This window comes from Tiliqua scincoides, chromosome 1 (assembly GCF_035046505.1).
Source record: "Tiliqua scincoides isolate rTilSci1 chromosome 1, rTilSci1.hap2, whole genome shotgun sequence".
Taxonomy (NCBI): domain Eukaryota; kingdom Metazoa; phylum Chordata; class Lepidosauria; order Squamata; family Scincidae; genus Tiliqua; species Tiliqua scincoides.
In genome coordinates, this window is record NC_089821.1 from 173,105,993 (window position 1) to 173,125,784 (window position 19,792).

General features: G+C 45.6%; 1 protein-coding gene across 1 annotated transcript in view; it reads left to right on the plus strand.

The window, feature by feature from the left end:
• The first annotated feature begins 8,090 nt into the window (after window positions 1-8,090).
• The window catches only part of PHF3 (PHD finger protein 3), a 60,075-nt gene continuing 48,373 nt past the window's right edge, over window positions 8,091-19,792 (plus strand). The window contains exon 1 of the mRNA XM_066612422.1: window positions 8,091-8,168. The gene's annotated coding sequence lies outside the window, so the exon portion shown is untranslated. The remainder of the gene's footprint in view (window positions 8,169-19,792) is intronic.

Sequence of the window (19,792 nt, forward strand, 5' to 3'; positions counted from 1 at the left end):
TCAAACGCCTTCTGAAAGTCCAGATATATAATGTCCACGGGTTCTCCCGCATCCACTGTCAACTGCAGGCATCCAAGAAAGCCAATGATTGTTGCTAGTACTCCTAATTAACAGACTCACATAATTCTTCCAATTGTTCAGCTCTAACAGTGCAGGTCTGGAAATACAGTATTTGCAGATCTACCCAACAAATGGCTCAAGCAACAACTTGTCAGTGGTAGTCTGTCCTCTGTTGCAGCCAATGTGTGCTATACATCCCAGTCACCTTTTTAATGATTCTTTGGTTGCTGAAGATTTTTCTTTCATGTTCTGACCATTACCCCCAAAGTTTGTACTTGTGTTGTCAGCATATAATCCAATCATCTTTTCCTGCAGATTGAATTTCCTCAGGGTTTGGTGCAATCATTCAAAAAAGTATAATGGAAGTTTAGTCTGGAAGAGAAATGAACTCTAAAATGTTCATTTTCACTCCCACACTACTTGAAGTAATTTATATCAATGGATATGTATTCACCCCTCTCTGGTCTCATTTCATCCCAGGGTGGGAATTCCACATCAAAGGGGCTGGACAAATTCAGGGTGGCTTTTGGCAGTCCCCATGGGAAATTGATAAAGATGCTTATTCCAGTGTTGATGCACACCTTGTTTATTTCAGGTTGCTATGGAATAAATTCCAGTCTACATCATTTCCCTTAATTACAGCCAGGGATCCTGGCAGATACATCTCCCCAAGCCTGCCTGATTCCCCCCCCCCCCAGTCAGTGGCGTGGCTAGTGGGGCTCACTGGGGCCAGTGGCTGACTGGGCAAAAGTAAAAATGATGCCCCCACATCACACCCAGAAGTGATGTCACTTCCAGGTGTGATGTCACACCCACGGTTGAAAAAATATTTAAAAATCTGCTGCCACCTTAACCCTTCTTCATGCTCACCCTTCAAGAGCACAAGTAGCAATTGGAGTCTCTGGCCGCTTGCTCTCCTTGCTACACCACTGTGGCCACTGTCAAGTCACTTGGGCCACTGAATGGTGTCAGGTCCAATAGTCCAGTTCCCACATTTGGTCAGCTTATCCAGAACATGGGCTGCTATAACGGTCTTTCGGGCATGACCCCCAGTTCCTCACAGGGTATCAACTTCACCTGTTTTCTATTGGAAGCATCTATTGAAACAGATATCTTATTCATTTTGCTCATTCCACTCTTCAAGTTATCTACTGCCAGAGATGCTAAGACATTAGTGTGCTGCCTCAGACATCAGGAGGTCTTGGGCCAGTTCTGCTTAAATGTGTTTTGAATACCAAGAACATGTCACATGGTTAATAGAACAGAGAGGCTTCAGATGTGACCAAGATGTTTGAAATAGCCTAACATTTCCTGTCTCCCTGCCTTTCAGTCAGTTCTCAACCAAAGCTTTTGCATCTCTCCACTGGAGAGTTTTATTTCACATTCTAATTGGAAGCTTTTGGCACAATCACAAAACTGAAAGAACAATGTACTCTCGCCCTATTTACCCCTGCCTTCTTTTTGCCTCCCCCTTTATTGTTGCCCCTGCTGCATATTTCTAGATTGTCAGCCTCTTCAGACAGGCACTTTTCTTATTTTCTATAAATGAAGTATACATAGTTGGCACTTTTTGAATATAAATAAATGAATAAATAGTTCACACAAACAACCACTGAGATGATGAAAACTTTTCCTGGATCATAAGAACATAAGAGCCCTGCTGGATCAGGCCAAAGGCCCATCTAGTCTAGTTTCCTGTATCTCACAGTGGCCCACCAGATGCCTCAGGGAGCACACAAGACAACAAAATGCCTGTGTCCTGTCACAACTCACTTGCATCTGGCATTCTGAGGTAGCCTACTTCTAAAACCAGGAGGTTGTGTATACACCTCATGGCTTATAACCTGTGATGGACTTTTCCTCCACAAATCTGTCCAATCTCCTTTTAAAGGCATCTAGGCCAGATGCTATCACCACATTCTGTGGCAAGGAGTTTCACAAATTACATGCAGGATAACGAAATAGTTTCTTTTGTCTGTGCTAACTCTCCCAGCACTCAATTTTAGTGGATGTCCCCTTTGATCATGTAGTTGGCAACCTTCAGTCTCGAAAGACTATGGTATCGCGCTCTGAATGGTGGTTCTGGAACAGCGTCTAGTGTGGCTGAAAAGGCCGATTCGGGAGTGACAATCCCTTCCACACTGGGAGCAAGTGCAGTCTGTCCCTGGCCTGTCTCCCTGGCTATGGGCCTTCCTTCAGTCTGTTGGCAAAGTGTCTCTTCAAACTGGGAAAGGCCATGCTGCACAGCCTGCCTCCAAGTGGACCGCTCAGAGGCCAGGGTTTCCCACCTGTTGAGGTCCATTCCTAAGGCCTTCAGATCCCTCTTGCAGATGTCCTTGTATCACAGCTGTGGTCTACCTGTAGGGTGCTTTCCTTGCACGAGTTCTCCATAGAGGAGATCCTTTGGCATCCGGCCATCTTCCATTCTCACAACATGACCGAGCCAACGCAGACGTCTCTGTTTCAGCAGTGCATACATGCTAGGGATTCCAGCTCATTCCAGGACTCTGTTGTTTGGAACTTTGTCCTGCCAGGTGATGCCGAGGATGCATCGGAGGCGGAGCATGTGGAAAGCGTTCAGTTTCCTCTCCTGTTGTGAGCGAAGAGTCCATGACTCGCTGCAGTACAGAAGTGTACTCAGGACACAAGCTCTGTAGACCTGGATCTTGGTGTGTTCCGTCAGCTTCTTGTTGGACCAGACTCTCTTTGTGAGTCTGGAAAACGTGGTAACTGCTTTACTGATGTGCTTGTTTAGCTCGGTATCAAGAGAAAGAGTGTTGGAGATCGTTGAGCCAAGGTACACAAAGTCATGGACAACCTCTAGTTCATGCGAAGAGATTGTAATGCAGGAAGGTGAATCCACATCCTGAAATACGACCTGCGTTTTCTTATGGCTAATCGTCAGTCCAAAATCTTGGCAGGCCTTGCTAAAATGATCCATTAGCTGCTGGAGATCTTTGGCAGAGTGGGTAGTGACAGCTGAATCGTCAGCAAAGAGGAAGTCACGCAGACATTTCAGCTGGACTTTGGACTTTGCTCAGTCTGGAGAGGTTGAAGAGCTTTCCACCTGATCTGGTCCGGAGATAGATGCCTTCTGTTGCAGTTCCAAAGGCATGCTTCAGCAGGACAGCGAAGAAAATCCCAAACAAGGTTGGTGCAAGAACACAGCCCTGCTTCACACCGCTTCGGATGTCAAAGGGGTCTGATGTGGAGCCCTCAAAGACAACAGTGCCGTTCATGTTCTTGTGGAAAGATCTGATGATGCTGAGGAGCCTGGGTGGACATCCGATCTTGGGGAGAATCTTGAAGAGGCCGTCCCTGCTGACCAGGTCAAAAGCCTTCGTGAGATCTATGAAGGCTATAAGGAGTGGCTGTCGTTCCCTGCATTCCTCCTGCAGTTGTCTAAGGGAGAATACTATATCAGTGGTGGACCTGTTGGCTCGGAATCCGCACTGTGATTCTGGGTAGACGCTCTCTGCAAGTACCTGGAGCCTCTTCAGTGCAACTCGGGTAAACAGCTTTCCTACAACGCTAAGGAGAGAGATGCCGCGGTAGTTATTGCAGTCACCCCTGTCACCTTTGTTCTTGTACAGCATGATGATGTTTGCATCCCTCATGTCTTGAGGTACTCCACCTTCTCTCCAACAGAGACAGAGGATTTCATACAGCTCAGTGGCGATGATCTCTTTGCAGCACTTTAGGACTTCAGCAGGGATGCTGTCTTTTCCAGGTGCCTTGCCAAAGGCAAGGGAATCCAGGGCCACATGAAGTTCTTCTAGGGTTGGTTCACTGTCAAGCTCCTCCAGCACAGGCAGGCACTCAATGTTGTTCAGCGCTTCTTCGGTTACTACATTTTCTCTGGAATATAGCTCAGAGTAGTGCTGCACCCAGCGTTCCATCTGCTGCGCCTGATCCTGGATGACCTCGCCTGCGGCAGACTTCAGAGGGGCAATTTTCTTCTGTGTTGGACCTAGGGCCTGCTCGATATTGTCATACATCCCCTTGATGTTGCCCATGTCAGCTGCTATCTGTATCTGGGAACAGAGCTGGAGCCAGTAGTCATTAGCACATCTCCTGGCAGTCTGCTGGTCTTTGCTGTGAGCACCTCGGAGGGCCTGCAGGTTGCGATTACTGGGACAGGCCTTGTATGCTGCTTGAGCTCTCCTCTTTTTCTCAATGACTGGTGTCAACTCCTCAGAGTGGGCTTCAAACCAGTCTGCCGCCTTGTTGGTCTTCTTGCCGAATATGGACAAGGCGGTGTTGTAAACGGCATTCTTGAAATGTTCCCATCTGTTGGATGCGTTTGCGTCGGCCGGGCCTGGAAGAGATTCCTCAAGTGCTCGTGCAAATTCCTCCACTTTTCTCTGTTCCCAGATCTTGCTGGTATCAATGCGAGGTCTTCCTTCCTTTTTCCTGTGATACAGTTGCTTTGTTTGCAGTTTCACTCTGCTGCACACCAGGGTGTGGTCAGTGTCGCAGGCAGCACCCTGATAACTGCGTGTGATCTTGATGCTGGAAAGGCTGGAGCGTCTGGTGAGAGTCAGGAGTTTCACAAATTACAGGCAGCATAAAGAAATAGTTTCTTTTGTCTGTCCTAACTCTCCCAACACTCAATTTTAGTGGATGTCCCCTTTGATCATAAAAGAGCAAAATTTGATGGGCCAGATGATTTTACCAGGTGTTGTGGTCTACAAAATCTTATGACCAACCAATTTCTTAGTCATTCAGTTATCTCCAGTCTTCACTATTTTTGCAACAGACTAACTTTGCCCACTCAGCCCCATGCATTAGAAGATGTGTATACTTACATCCTGGTCGCTCCCCTCCACATGGAGTTGGGGACAATTTCGTTAACTCATTTCTGCCCAGCCCACAGGTATACACATTTGATCTCTGTTGTGTATATCCAAAATTAGGCAGAAATAGGCTTAATTGTGTGTGCGTGTGTGCATGGGAGGGGTGGAATTTCTGAAAGACATGCACATGCTACTCCCAGGCAATTAAGGAACAAGCCCCAACTCACCCAAAAGGGAAATGAGGGACCAGAACACATGCATCCTGCCAGTATGTCTTTTACTGTGTGGGTTGGGTGTCTGCATGATTGTCTGACGTGGCCCTCTAAATCAGTGTTTCTCAACCAGTGTGAGTACCACCAGTGGTACCTGAGATGGTGCCTGGTGGTATTAATGGGACCTCCCAACCACCACTACCTGGCAGCAAGGCCAGCAACACAACATGACAAACAGTGGTAGGAAGCTTGGCATAGCAGGCAGACCTCCAGCATGCACTTTTTGCATGCTCGAAAAAGTCCTTCCATCCACGCTGAGTCTCTTCTTACCACTGTTTGTTACATCATGTCTGGCCTCCCAATCTAGAAATAACTGGTGATGACATCATTGCCAATTACTTCTGGTGGTACTTCCAATAGGTGGACTGTGCAAAGTGATACGGAGGGGAAGAAAAGTTGAGAAATGCTCTAAATCAATACTCTTGCATGTAGAAAAAGAGATGCCAGGAGGAAGGCTTCTACCCAATCCACTAGTTTTGAATGTGGTTAGATTTTCCTTTTCTACTGAAGAAACTTTCTCCACCCAGCTTTCCCTGTTGTGCAGTTTGACTATCTCATGTGGCGTTTTTGCTAACTGGGCCTCAGAGGGATTTACTTCTGAGTAAACATGTTTTGAATTACACCATCCTAACCACAACTGCACCCATAGGCATCAGGGATTAGGGGACTGAGTTTCTTTCTGGGCAATGTTTGGGCCTTGGCATCGCTCCCTTTCTCACTTCTACAAACTGTGTTTCTCAAACTGTGGGATGGGACCCACTTGGTGAATCATGACCCAATTTCTGGTCAGGTCCCACAGATACTCTAATGAAAACATGGATGATGGAAAGATCAGATAACTAATTGCCTCAAGTGCTGAGGCTATTAAAAAATCAGATAGCTACTAAGTGCCCTACAGTTGCAAGATAGCTGCTAATTGTCCTGCAAACTGCTGAACTGCAGTTTGCAAGGAGCTGAGTACCTGTGCAAGCTTGTACAAATACAGGTTGTGCGCCCTTATCCACTGGGGTTCCATTCCAGAACCCTCAGTGGATAAAATAAAAAATCAGTGGATACCAAATCAGTGGAAAAACAGCTTTAAAGACCCAGATTTCTTGTTTCTCCATTGTTGTCCCATAATGCATTGGTAGAGATGCTGTATGACATTCAGACACTAGATGGGGTGAATAATGGAATCAAATGGAATGAAGTTATGGCTGAATATGGTATAGCAGTGGTTCTCACACAGTTAGCACCGGGATCCACTTTTTAGAAGGATAATCTGTTTGGAACCACCGGAAGTGATGTCATGATTGGAAGTGACATCATCAGGCAGGAAAATTTTTAACAATCCTAGGCTGCAATCCTAGCCACACTTACCCGGGAGTAAGTCCCATTGACTATCATTGTTAAAAGCATATATAGAGCAGCAATTTCAAAGTACAAGTCTGTAACAGTTCCCCAAATGCAATCTAATCCCATGCTTGCATCAAGTCTAATATGTCAAAAACAAAACATTGAAATGAATGGGGACCCACCTGAAATTGGCTCATGACGCACCTAGTGGGTCCCAACCCACACTTTGAGAAACACTGTGGTATAGCATTTACTAATGCATTCTGAAGTAAGAATGGAGGAGCCAGAAACCTGGAAGTGGGTCTTTAAAGCTTTCTTTAACCCTGAGAAGCCTGCAACCGGTGCAGTTTAACAGCACGAAAATGGGATTTGGGTGCTTTCCCCTCCTTGTTACAAGGCATTTAAAGGTGGACCCCTGTGTCAGTGGGGAGTCATATTAGTGGATGCCAAATCCATGGATGACAAGGCACAACCTGTATAGGGAGATAAACACTTGAGTGTCATTTTTTTCTGTTGTGTTTTTTACTTTCTTTCTTAATTAATGAAAATACGTTTTATAAGCATAACTTATACTTATTGTAAACTTTTAATTTACTTTCTTAATGCTTAATTAAGGGATGCTTAATTAATTAAGAAAGTTAATTTAAAGTTAACAATAAGCATGTTATAAAATGTATACATAGAAAATGTACACAAAATTTATATTTAACTAATTGGTTAATTAGTTAAATTACTTTAACAATTTAATTATTAGTTTAACTAATAATTTAATTAGTTAAATTAATTAAACTAAATTAATTAGTTAATTAGTTAGATTTTGTTGTATGGGGTGTTAAACTGTTTCCTGCTTGATGACGTCACTTCTGGCCATGACATCACATCCAGGTTAGTGACGTCACTTCTAGTGGGTCCCGGGCGGTTTGTTGTTCTACGACGTGGGTCGTGGTGCTATGAGAGCCACCCTGGTGTACAGTATACCAGAGCTTAAGCACTGGCTCGAGAACAGCCTTGCCTTCTCCAGGCGGGGGGGGGGAAGCGCTTTTATTTCAAATATATTTTTAAATCTGTTAAAGTAACGGACGAAACGGCCCCTCAGGGGTCCCTCCAGGGCACGTGCGCTGCTGGGACTGCATAGAACAGCCCTTCGAACCAGCCGCACCAACCGTCAACGCCTCACGAGCAACGCTCCCAAACGGAGGCTGCCAGGAAGGGGGGCGGCGGCCTTCGGGGAGCAACGCGCATGTGCGCGCGCACAAACCACGCGCCGAGTAAACAGCGCGGTCACGTGAAGCTGGCCTCGGATGTTCCCCCCTCCCACCCTCTCTGGCGTCTCGCGGGCGCGCGCCGAGGGACGAGCGCGGGCACGCGGCCGGCGGCAGCGAGCGCCCGGGCCCGACAGCGGGAGGGACTACCTGCTGGGCCGGCGGGGGGGTGGGTGGGTAGGTGCTAAGAGGAATAAGGAAGAGAAGAAACCCGGACGTGCTCCCCTCAGCCAGCCAAGCAGTAACAGCCACCACTTAGTCTCCGCCCCTTTCTGAAGCGGCCCCCCCACTCGCGCCCATCCACTTCCGTGCGTCCGCCTCCTCCTCCTGGGGCTGCGGAGCGAGAAGAGAGACGTCGAGGAGGGGGGGGGGGAGAGAGAGAACCCTCAACGACGCCCGGCCAAGGGAGGGAGCGCGCGTGCGCGCGCCTCTGGCCGCCGCAGGTAAGAACTCTCCCCTGTGAGCGGGCGGGTGGGAGGCCTCTGCTGACTGGTCAGGGCTGGGATGTTCGCCCCCCCCGATCGAACCCCTGTCATCCGGGTCTTCTGGCCCCTGCCTTCTCCCCTTGCCTGCCTCTCCGCCCGCCCCTCTCCTCTGCCTTCTCCTGGAGGTCTTCGGAATTCCATCCTCATCAGCCCCCCCCCCCCGGAAAGTAGTGACTCCTCCTTGTGCTCACCTGGAGGCGCTGGCCTAAGAGCAGCAGAAGGGCCCCACCGGGTCAGGCTAGAGGCCCATCTGGTCCAGCTTCCTGTGTCTCACAGCGACCCACCAAATGCACCAGGGAGCACACAAGACAACCACAGACCTGCATCCTGGTGCCCTCCCTTGCATCTGGCATGCTGAGGTGGCCCATTCCTAAAATCAGGAGGTTGCACAGACCCATCAGGGCTTGCAACCTGTGATGGCTTTTTTCTCCAGAAATCCCCTCTTAAAGGCATCCAGGTTAGGATGCCAGCGCCACATCCTGTGGCAAGGAGTTCCACAGACCAACCACATCATGTGGCAAGGAGTTCCACACGCCAGTCACACACTGAATAAAGAAATATCTTCTTTGGTCTGCCCTGACTCTCCCCACAGTCAATTTTAGTGGATTTTAGTGGATGTCCCCGGTTGTGGTGTTGTGTGAGAGGGAAAAGAACACCCCTCTATCCACTCTATCACTTCCCTGCCTAATTTTGTATGTCTCAGTCATGCCACCCCTCACTATATGGTGCTCCTTAATCCCTCAGTCCACTCTTCCAACCGCCACATCTCCTTCCCTGCTTCAGGATTTTCCTTGTCTGCTGTTGCGAGTTCTTGCTGACATTGATAGCACTGTACCCTTAACAGTACAGTCCTCAACCATGCATGTGACCCACCTTATTTAGAAGTAAGGCACACTGAATTCAGTTGGATTTATTCTCATGACAGCTGTACATAAGATTTACACTCTTGCCTTGATGATGGTTGTGTGTTCTCTCTTTCTCTGTTAATTGATCTGGGATTCCTTCGGGTCTGTTTATGCTTTGCAGTCATTAGTGTGGATTATTACGTTTTGCCCATGACCATGCTTTGAAAAGATAGGCAGAATAAACAATTTTTTTTGTGACCCCTCAGTTTGTGTGCTTGCTGAGTGATTTTTATGAATTGCTAATCAGCATTAAATGTTCTCAAGGATTTGTCTTGATCTATAATCTTTTGCACTCTTTTTTCAAGTACAGTATTCAGCTCATTGAATCTTTATTACATTGCTTAAATCCAGCTTTTCTGCCCTCCCACTTAATCAACCAGCAGAACATTCTCTCCTGATCGCTCTTGAACATGTTACAATTTTACACTATCCTTGTCCTCCATCTGCAGATAAGCTCTAACTACCAATTGATGATCTCACTGCATCTTCTACCAATTTGTAGAAATTTGGTCTTGTTGAGTTTTCTTTGGGCTTCTACTTGCAATGTACCACAGACACACACTTAGTGCTTTCCCAATTCTTATACTCTTAGGTGTAAGTTTAAATATTGCTCACTCATTTAGACAGCTGTCACAAAATGCAATATATACTTTTGGAGTATAGTAGCAATTTTTTAGGCTGGAGTTATGGTTATTTTGCTCATGGTATAGAACAGATGGCGTTGTGTTGTAAAGTGGGGTACTCCTTGTAGACTTTCAGATTAACATTAGGACTGCCAGACTCTTACAATGTGGTAAAATACTCTACTCAACTGTAGAATTAGGCAAAGTCCATGAGAGGACTGGTGACCTCCTCCTGCCCCTAGATTTCTCAGCTGTTGTAAGAGTGTGGTAGTGGTGCCTCACCACCTGATCAGAAGGTACAAATGGCCAACTGTGCACATACGTTCTTGCCATGTATTATCTGATAGTCCGATCCTCCTGTGTTAATCTAGAAACTGCACTGAGTATAATGGGACCTACTCTATACCAAGTGCACTTAGGATTGCCCATTTCAATCTTGGTGCTATGTAACACATGTTCATTCAAAACCAAAAGGTGGCCAGAAGGAGACACAGCTCCAGAAATGCAGGGGAATTAAAGCTGGGAGATGTAAAAGCTGTTGGAATAATGGTGATCAGGTGTGAGAAATGTTACTGTAGCACATACTGCTGATCTCATGAAGATGTGTTGGTGACCTCTGGATAGAAGGTAGCATCTGTGAGAGTCTATAGTGTAAGAATCATTTGTGAGATGACAAGCTGCACCTGCTGAAATTCCCAGTTCCACACAATTTTTAAAGGTCCAGGAGGCCTAAAGTTGATGGGTTGGCCACCTATGCTGTAAGTGTTTTGAGCTTTTAGGGAATGATGGTGGTGGTTTTGTGACTCCTGTTCTTATTACATAATTACAACTTATATCTGTAGTAAACTAGCTGGCTACCTCGAAGGTAGTATTGAGATCATGAAGAAGGGAAAAAGTTACAGTATTGGAAAGGCCCATGGAAATTTTTACAGTATGCACTGGAAGGGAATGTGGGTCACAGTAGTCAAATCAATATGAAACATGTCATATTAGAGTGCAATTTAATTTTAAATTATGACTTTTCAGGATGGATTTATATCTATTAACCCATCTTAAGCTGCTTTTGCTTGTGCATCTTAAATCCAGAATTGTTAGCTTCTGATACTACTTGTGTGTTGTATCTCTCTGCACAGTTCAATAGCAGTTCCTGTTTTTTTCCTGCTTTAACTGTCACATTTGTGGCTTCACTTGTTCCCTTGCATATCTTCATGTGAAGCACCTTTCTGTCTGTTGTCCTGTCAGCGTAGATATAGGCTGTTATTTTCTCCTTCCGCCACCTCCATAAATATCCCATTTTGATTTGTACAGTTGACCAACAGGGCTCTTTTGGTCTGCATCAATTTTGTGCTGAAAATGTACCATAAGGTAAAGATAAGAGGCATTTCACAGGCTGCTCTGCTCCTGTGAAACTCCTTTTCCGTAGAGATCCATCAAACCCAAATCTCAGTGTTTCTTTGATGTGTGTGTACAGCCATTTAGACTTTCACAGCCAGGTTTTAAACAGAAGTTTTTTATATTACTTAAACACTTGGATATTTTATTTATGGTGGTTTTACCTGCCCTGAGATCAAGAGATGGAGGGAGATAGAAATCAAGGCTGAAATATGAGTATTACACTACTCGGACAAGGATATACAAGCTGCAGTCTTAGGTGGGGTGATCTAACCCAGGGGTCGGCAACCTTAAACACTCAATGAGCCATTTGGACCCATTTTCCGGAGGGGAAAAAAACCTCAGGAGCCACAAAACCCTTTTGACATCTAAAATGAAGATAATACTGCATATATAGTTTTTTTTACCTTTATGCTCTTATAGGTCCCATTTTTATAATGTAGCCCCCTCTTGTAGCTTTTAGTTAGTTTTGTCATACATTCTTGTCCTGTGTTTTCAGACGCTTGGTCCTCTGTGGTGTTTTGCCTGATTCCAAGGCCATTCTCTGCCTGGAGAATTATGCCCACTTTAAGCAAATTAGCTCCCCTTCTTTCCCCCAACAAATGACCCTGGTTCTGCCCTGCACTCCTGCTGGACCCCACCTCCAGGGTAGCTTGCCTGTTCAACCTGCAGAGGTCCTCTCTCCTGCCAGCAGCCTCCCGCCACTACAGCAGACACTTGGTCATCAGCAGGTCTTGGGCACAGCAGCCACACTTCAAACTCCAGTGTCTCCAGCAGTCACAAAGTCAGTCAGAGTATCCAGGGCAGAGTCCAAAGTCAATAAGCCAAGTCACAGTCCAAGGTCAGATTCCAAAGTAAGTCAGTCAGAGTGTCAAAGTCAATAAGCCCAGTCAGTCTCGTCTCCTCTCCAACCTGCACTCCTTCTCCAACCCACACCCCTCTTCCTGCCTCAGGTGCTCCTTATATCCCTGAGGGCCCTATTACCTTCAAGTGGCTGCAGCTGTGCAGCACACTCTGCTGGATGCCCAGGCCTTACCCTTAAAGGGGCCACTGCTGACACCACATGCTACCTCCTCACCAGATCTTTCAGGATTCCAATACATATGGTGGTTATGACATCTGCTTATCTTACATAGATACTAAAGAACTCCCCCCACCTTCCAGAGGTACCCTGCTGGAAGGAAGAAAGGACACAGACTCCAGAGGTGGGGAAGAGAAGAAGCGGGCAGGCAGCCACAGGCCAGCTTCTACCCTGCCTGCCTGCCCTCCCCCATTCAGGCTGCAACCCTCTCCACACTATCCTGGGAGTAAGCCCCATTGGCTACAATGGGACTTCTGAGCAGACAAGTTGGTTGGAGCTCTCAGGTTGCAGTCCTCTCCACACTTTCCTGGGAGGAAGGCTCACTGACTACTTGTGAGTAGACCTGCATAGGAGGGGGCTGAGGCTGCAGCCCTCCACACCTTCCTGGGAGGAAGCCCCACTGACTACAGCAGGGCTTACTTGTGAGTAGACCTGCACAGGAGGAGGCTGAGGCTGCAGCCCTCCACACCTTCCTAGGAGGAAGCCCCACTGACTACAGCTTACTTGTGAGTAGACCTGCACAGGAGGCGGCTGAGGCTACAGCCCTCCACACCTTCCTGGGTGTAGCCCAGGGACTACATCGGGGCTTACTCTCAAACAGACCTGCGCAGGTTCCCACTGGCTCCAAGGCTGCCATCCCAGGCACCCTTTCCTGGGAGTAAGCTTCATCTGCTGTAATGGGGCTTACAACTGAGTAGACACACAGGATGTCTCCTCAGCTGTGGAGGAAAAGCCTCTCCTTGCACTGAGTGAGGACCTGCTCAGGGAAAGGCAGGCTGCAAGGGCTGCAATGACTGAGAAGGAGGAAGGCTCAGGATTGGCTGGTCTGTCTGCCAGTGAAAGGCACTGAGCCATTCCAACTGAAAAAACCAGGAGCCTGCTGGATGCTGATTGGCTGAGCCTGCTGGAGAGTAGGGGAAGGGAAAAACAGGGACCTTAAGCCTGCAGAGCAGGCAAACTTGAAAAGGGAAACCAACCTGGGGCAGGTGGGGCTGAAGGAGAGGAGGGCAGTGAGCTCAGGGGGTGGAGGGAAGCAGCCTGTCCTCCCAGCATAGGTGCCTCCTGTTACCCCCTTTGCCACTTTCACCGGGAGGAGCCGCAGCAGACAGCTGAAAGAGCTGCAGGTTGCCGACCCCTGATCTAACCACTAATTTTCAGGTGGAAGGTGGTAAGAAAAGACCATGCAGGAACCCAAGGCAGGCATGTTGTGGCTTTGTCTGTAGTGAGTAAGTATTGCCTCCAGGTGGTCATCAGGAAGGTTTTACCAAAGATATTTTTGTTTAAGACATCTAGACTAGTAAAAAAAATTAGCAGGTGCAAGGTTTACTTCTAGTATCACCTTATTTGTGTGGATTTGCAACTATAGTTTACCACATATGTAGTGCAAGATATGAGTGTTGCCTGCAGTAGCTCAAGCAATTGCTATGTTACTTTATAATCCTATGAATGTTTATTCAGTAACACATCGTGCTGGGTACAGTGGGACCTGTTCCCAAGAAAGCATAATTATTATTGCATCCTTAAACTGGTTGATCACCATTGTGACTGAAGGTACAGTCTGCTTGATGAGAAGCTTCTGCTTCCTTTAAATATTTATGGTACACTTATGAAATTTGCCTCCCCTCTTCTCTATGCAGCTAGCCTACTGCATATTGTAACCCTAAATAATTAGGTTTGCATGCTTTGTATGGTTAGGGGCCACCATTCTGACATAACTGGTTTGGTAGGATATCCAAACTGTTCAGAAAATATTGTATTTATTATGAGGGATTCTGGATGGAAGATCCAGGGGAAGGCTTATGGATGGGAGATGGACTAGCATGACAATCTTAAACCTGCTAACAAAGAAGTTCAAATTGTCTTTTCAATGTATATAATCCAAGGATCATGGCACAATTGTTCTGTATAAAAAATACAATATAATTTGGTTGAGGGTGTTTGAAATATCAGTTGTTGCTGAACTGAAAAAGGAAATGTGTGGGTAGGATGGTTTAAGTTTTGTAAGTGTAACTGGACAAGTTAAGATTATGAAATATGTATCTATGTAGCATCACTCCATCCAGGTGCATGATGTTTTACATATTACATAGTGAGAGGATAGGCCTTAGATTCTTGTTTTCTTAAATTTTTAAAATTTAATTTAGCTAATTGTTGACTGCTTGAAATACTTAGTAATTCTAAATTCATCTCATTTTGTATGATCTATGTAGGTTAAGCCATTTCTGCCCAATGTTGCATATATGCAACAGGGACCAAATATGTTCACCTGTGGGCCAGGCAAAAATTGGTTAATTTTGGCCATAGGCTAATGCAGAAATTAAAGATACGTACTATGAGAAATCATGAAGACTATTTACTCGTTGGAACTAGTTCAGCAGCCAATATGTAATATTTAGAATGCCTATATGGAAAAATAATGAAAAAACCAGTAGAACTGAAATGAATCCAGCATTCAGAGTTCAAAGTGTTGTGTTCTAAGTCAAATATTGGTTTGAATATTTTGATTCAGACTTCAGGACAAAATTTGCTCAAAATACATTTCAAAAAGTTAAATAAAATCATTGTGTTGGATTGTACCTACAAGGTAATTTAGTCCAATGAGTCCATTTAGGATCTCTTCGCTAAGGAGGACATAGGGACTGGCATGTACTTACCAGTCCCTACAGCAGCCTCCTGGGGGTGGGGGAGCCCTGTATAAACCTCCTCAGGACTCTCCAACCTTCCGAAAATAAAGTGGAGCAATCGTGCCGCACTTCTGGTTTGCGATTGCAAATGTGACACGATCCTGGCAAACGTGACACTGCTTCCCCTTCACCCCCACTTCCTTCCCTGCTTCCCTGCATGCACTTATATCAGTTCTTGAGCTCCCTGTGAGTTTGTGAACAGCTGTCCCGGGGCATTACTAGCAGGTGCCTGTTGAACTTCTACTTGAAGATCTTCAGTGGGGAAGAATCCACCACCTCCCTTGGAAATCTGTTCTACTGCTGAACCAAAACATATGAATGCTTTATCCTCAAAACTCACATTAGGTTTCTGACATCTAAAACTTTATTCAAAGAAAAGGTTCCATTTCTGTTTAAAATGGTCTTCCATTTTAAGGAACTCCCCGTTAATCTTTTAACCAGGCTTAGAAATTCGAGATATAGTGTTGATTATAAAGTAATTGGATTTGAGCATTGATTTACTAGATGCTTATATTTTTTATTTAACTAAGGGCACAGTCCAAACTGCACCCTATGCCAGCCCAAGTCCCTTGAACTGGCCTGGGAGGGTCGCAAACCCATAAAGCACATTTGCACCTCCTTGGGAGGAAGCCAGGCCGGTGCTCTGAGAAGCGCCGACCTGCAGAGGTTGACAGAAGCCTCCGTGCCAGCTTCCCCCCAGCTCCTTGTGTCGGCTCAAATGAGCCTACGCAAAGATGAAAGGTAGATGTGGGGGGTCAGGGAGGTGGCGGTAGGGAGGTGTTCCTGGGGCGGGGGGGGGGAGGCGATGGGCAGCCCTGGGGGCAGGCGGGGAATGGGAGGTGGGGCTAGGATCCGGCAGTAATGCCGGATCCCAACCCTCATTCCTGGGGAGTTTGGAGCAGCTTCAAGCCGCTCCACTCTCCTCGGACTTGTGCCACCTCCTGAGGTGACGCAAGTTGGAGGAGATCCATAGGCACCAGCAGCCCTTACCCAGGGGTAAGGGGAAAAGCTTCCCCTTACCTCTGGCTAAGCTGCTTCTGTCCACAATCCTGTGCTGGATACAGCACAAGCCTCCTGGCTTGCCTGTTCCAGCACAAGTTAGGATTGCACCCCAAAAGTAAGAAAAACAAGGTCAGTGGAAGACTTAAGAAAAAACAGATTTGCTTTATGGAACCTCTGCGGCATTGTAGAAATCGTATACAGTTTGATAATTTTATTGAGACGCAATTAAGAACAGGGACCTAAGAACAGTCAGTACGTTTATCACTACAATGACATGCTTCTTTTAAGTCTGTTCTCTACCATACCTGCCTCTGCTCCAAGTTTTTCATTACCACTCACCTGTTTTGCATGTATGAAGAACTCATACACATATTGAAAGGTGAGAACAGAAATGAAGTTGTGAAACTATGCTATTTTGTGGGGAAATTGAGCATTACAATCCAGCACATGTCTTTGCAACGTCTTACTTAACTGGCAATATAGAACCTGTAGGTCTTGATAGGGCTGTCTTGCAGTGTTAAAGAAATAGTGGTAGAATACATGTATTTCTGAACTTGTTATTAAAATGTTGGGATGATCAGATAGAAAGACTTGTCAATAAGATAAAAGAAGTCAAGAAAGATAATGCATAGAATGGGAACAAAAATGAGTCAGTGAGATGTTTGAAAAGATGTTTGAAGCTTGTGAGTTAGTACAGGTGCAGCCTATTTATCCTTTGATTTTTTATATGCAGATTTGTCTCAACTCAAATGGGGTGGGGGGAACTGAAAGTCACACACAGTTTTGCCTCCTTTGCCCTGCACTGGTGTCTAGCTCTGTTTCCAGGCAGCCCGAAACACTGCAAAAAGGCTCTGCCTCTCCCAGGCAGGGAAATAGCCCTGGAGCCGTGGAAGAGGTTCCCCTTTCGAAGGAACAGTAAGACTCCTGGAACCCCTGAGCCAGCTGAGGCTGAAGAGGTGAAGGGGGGGTGCGGAAAACCTCTGTAGCCAGAACACGTGCAGCGAGGTGGAGTGCGCGCGCACTCACTCACACACAGGTGCAGTAGTAACAGAGGGGATTGCTTTAAAAAACCCAGGAAGTGTTTGCCCAGTTCCCCTCCCCCCAGATGGTGCAGGCAATCACCAGACACAAGCAAGCCTTTCCAGCAAGCAAAGCATGAGATTTAGGCTACAATCCTCTCTACACTTTCCTGGGAGTAAGCCCCATTGACTACAATGGGGCTTACTTCTGAGTAGAAACACATAGGACTGGACTCTTAAAAGCTCAGCATCCCACCTGTGAATGGAGGAGGAGGAGGAGGAGGGGGGGGAGGCGAAGGAGGGGATTGATAACAGCTGCCTTAGTTTCCTTCCAGCCCCAAGTGTCAGGCTGCAGCGTATTTGCTTAACTCACCTGTAGTATGCTTCTGGCTTGAGTGCAATTTAAGCAATTGCTAAACTTTGTGTTTTTCAGAATGTACAAAGTTTGGCTACCAGATGTGTCAGCTAGGCACTTAAGCTGTTCCTAAAGGCTCCCAGTGACATTAGTTTGGTTTTCTGAACAATTTCCATATCAAGTATTTATTCTAAAAATGTCCTCTCCTTGGTATCATCTAATTCAGTGGGTCTCAAACTTCTAGCACCGGAACCCACTTTTTAGAATGAGAAACTATCAGGATCCACCGGAAGTGATGTCATGACTAGATGTGACATCATCCAGCAGTAAAATTTTTAACAATCCTAAATTGTAATCCTACCCATACTTACCTAGGAGTAAGTTCCATTTGCTGTCACTGGTAAAAGCATACACATAGCAGCCTATTAAAAGGACAGTGCTATAACATTTCCCCAGACACAGTCACACACCATGGTAGTAACAAGTCTACTGTATTAAAAATAAAGTATTGAAATGAATGGGGACCCACCTGAAATTGGCTCATGACCCACCTAGTGGATGCTGTCCCACAGTTTGAAAAATACTAGTCTAATATTTTTGTTTTCCAAAAGTAGTCTTTTACATATTGGGTGCTGAAAAGAGCAGTTTCTCCCAAATTCCCAGATTAGCGTTTGCATAAAATGCAATTGAGACACTTCTTGCTAAGAATTCATTGTATTTTGGTACTTTGTGGTTCTCCTTAAAAGAATTTTTCCTATCTTTGTTGTCTTGTTCTTTACATTTTTTTGCAGATCCTGGTGTGGTTTGAGATTAAGATGTGGGCAACTTGGCTGTAAAATTTCATTTGTGGAGTCTAAGTAATTTCTGTAGTCAACTAAACGGGAGTGGAGTATATAGCTTGGACTGAGCACTAGTTCAGGCAGGGATGGAGTGAAACTAGAGGTCAGAACAGGACCGGCAGCTGGAAAATGAATAAAAAGAATGAAAGTGATGGAGTCTGTATCGGGGTGTGAAACATAAGGTCCTCAGGCTGGAGATTGCCCCATAAATTCTTTATCAGGCTGCCAAGATAATTGGGCTCTCCCAGAGTCACTCTTTCAGCAGCGCTGTTTCTGCCAACGCTCTGGGAGAGACAGGAGGCCTCAGAAGGCAAGGAATGCTATGGGGTAAGGAGTTCACCAAGAGGGGCGAGAGAGGAGACACTGCTGAGGAGCTGAGAGAGCCTAATTTTCATGTGGGCTATGCTTTCAGCTTCTCTGCTTCTGCTGAAGTGTCACATCACACAGTACCTCTCAGCTGTGGAGCTGCAAAGTGTTGCTGTAGCAGAAGCAGTGCTGCTGAAAGGGCAGCCTTCGTGATAATTGGACTCTCCAATATCTTGAAAATATAGTATCAGGATTTGCACATTTTCTGTCATTTGCAACTAATGAGATATATTCAATGTGACAACAAAGTGCTTATTTGTGGCCATCACTTGCTTAATGGCATTTCCTGCTTAATGATATCACTTCCAGCCTTCAGCAGACACCATGAATGCTATTTGGCCCTCTATATGAAATGAGTTTGACACCCCTGGTCTAAATGTTTAGGACTGGGAGCTGATCTGACCAGAGAAGCTATGGTGAAAGCCATTTGGAGACTGAGGAGGTTCATCTGATACATGGCATTTTGAAAAGGCAAGCAGTGTTTTCAGTTGCCATGTTTTCTTGGATGGTTGAGAGAGAGAGAGAGAGCTTTTTCATACGAACCTGGTATGTGTATTTCTGCACTCCCTCTGGAAGTAGCTAGCTCATTGTACCTTGAAGTCTACGACCTTAGAAGTTTTTTTACAATAGCTTTGTTTGATCTCCGCAGTGGCTGTGGGCACCCAAGTGGGGGTAGAACTGAGAATGTTAGAATCCTTGTCTTCCATCCCTGTAGCATGCCTTCTGTTGAAAATAGTGCACAGTGCATCCTATCCAAAGCACAAGAGATGGCAACTTCTTAATCCAGGAAATCAAGTGGTTGTTTAGCTGGAGATGACTACTTTGTACTAGCCATGCATTTGTTATCAACTGATAGTTTTTGGTTGTAAAGAGTTTCAGTTCTGTGTGCATGTATGCATGTGTGCCAAGTTTTTTGCCAGAAATGTCCATGTTCAAACAACTAATTACACAAAATGCCTTCATATGAAAACTGAGCCAGCTTCTTCAGAGGCATGAGCTGATATAAGATAGGCACAGTGTTGCCAATTAGACAAATGCTCTTTAAGTATGAGTTCAAAGACTTAATGATGCTGTGTTGTTGGAGATAACAGATGATGCTTTGTGAATGCAGTCTTTTAAATGGACAAGAGGAAATCTGATATTAATTACAAAAATCTGTGTTTTTTGCATTAAGGAGAAAACTTTATTTCATCAAAATATCTTGCTTATGACCTCATCTATGCAAGCAGTATGCATATTGTGATACAGCATGATTACTGTCACTCTGCAACAGAGCTTGAACACAACAGGCTCTTGTTAATTGTATTATATCCTGA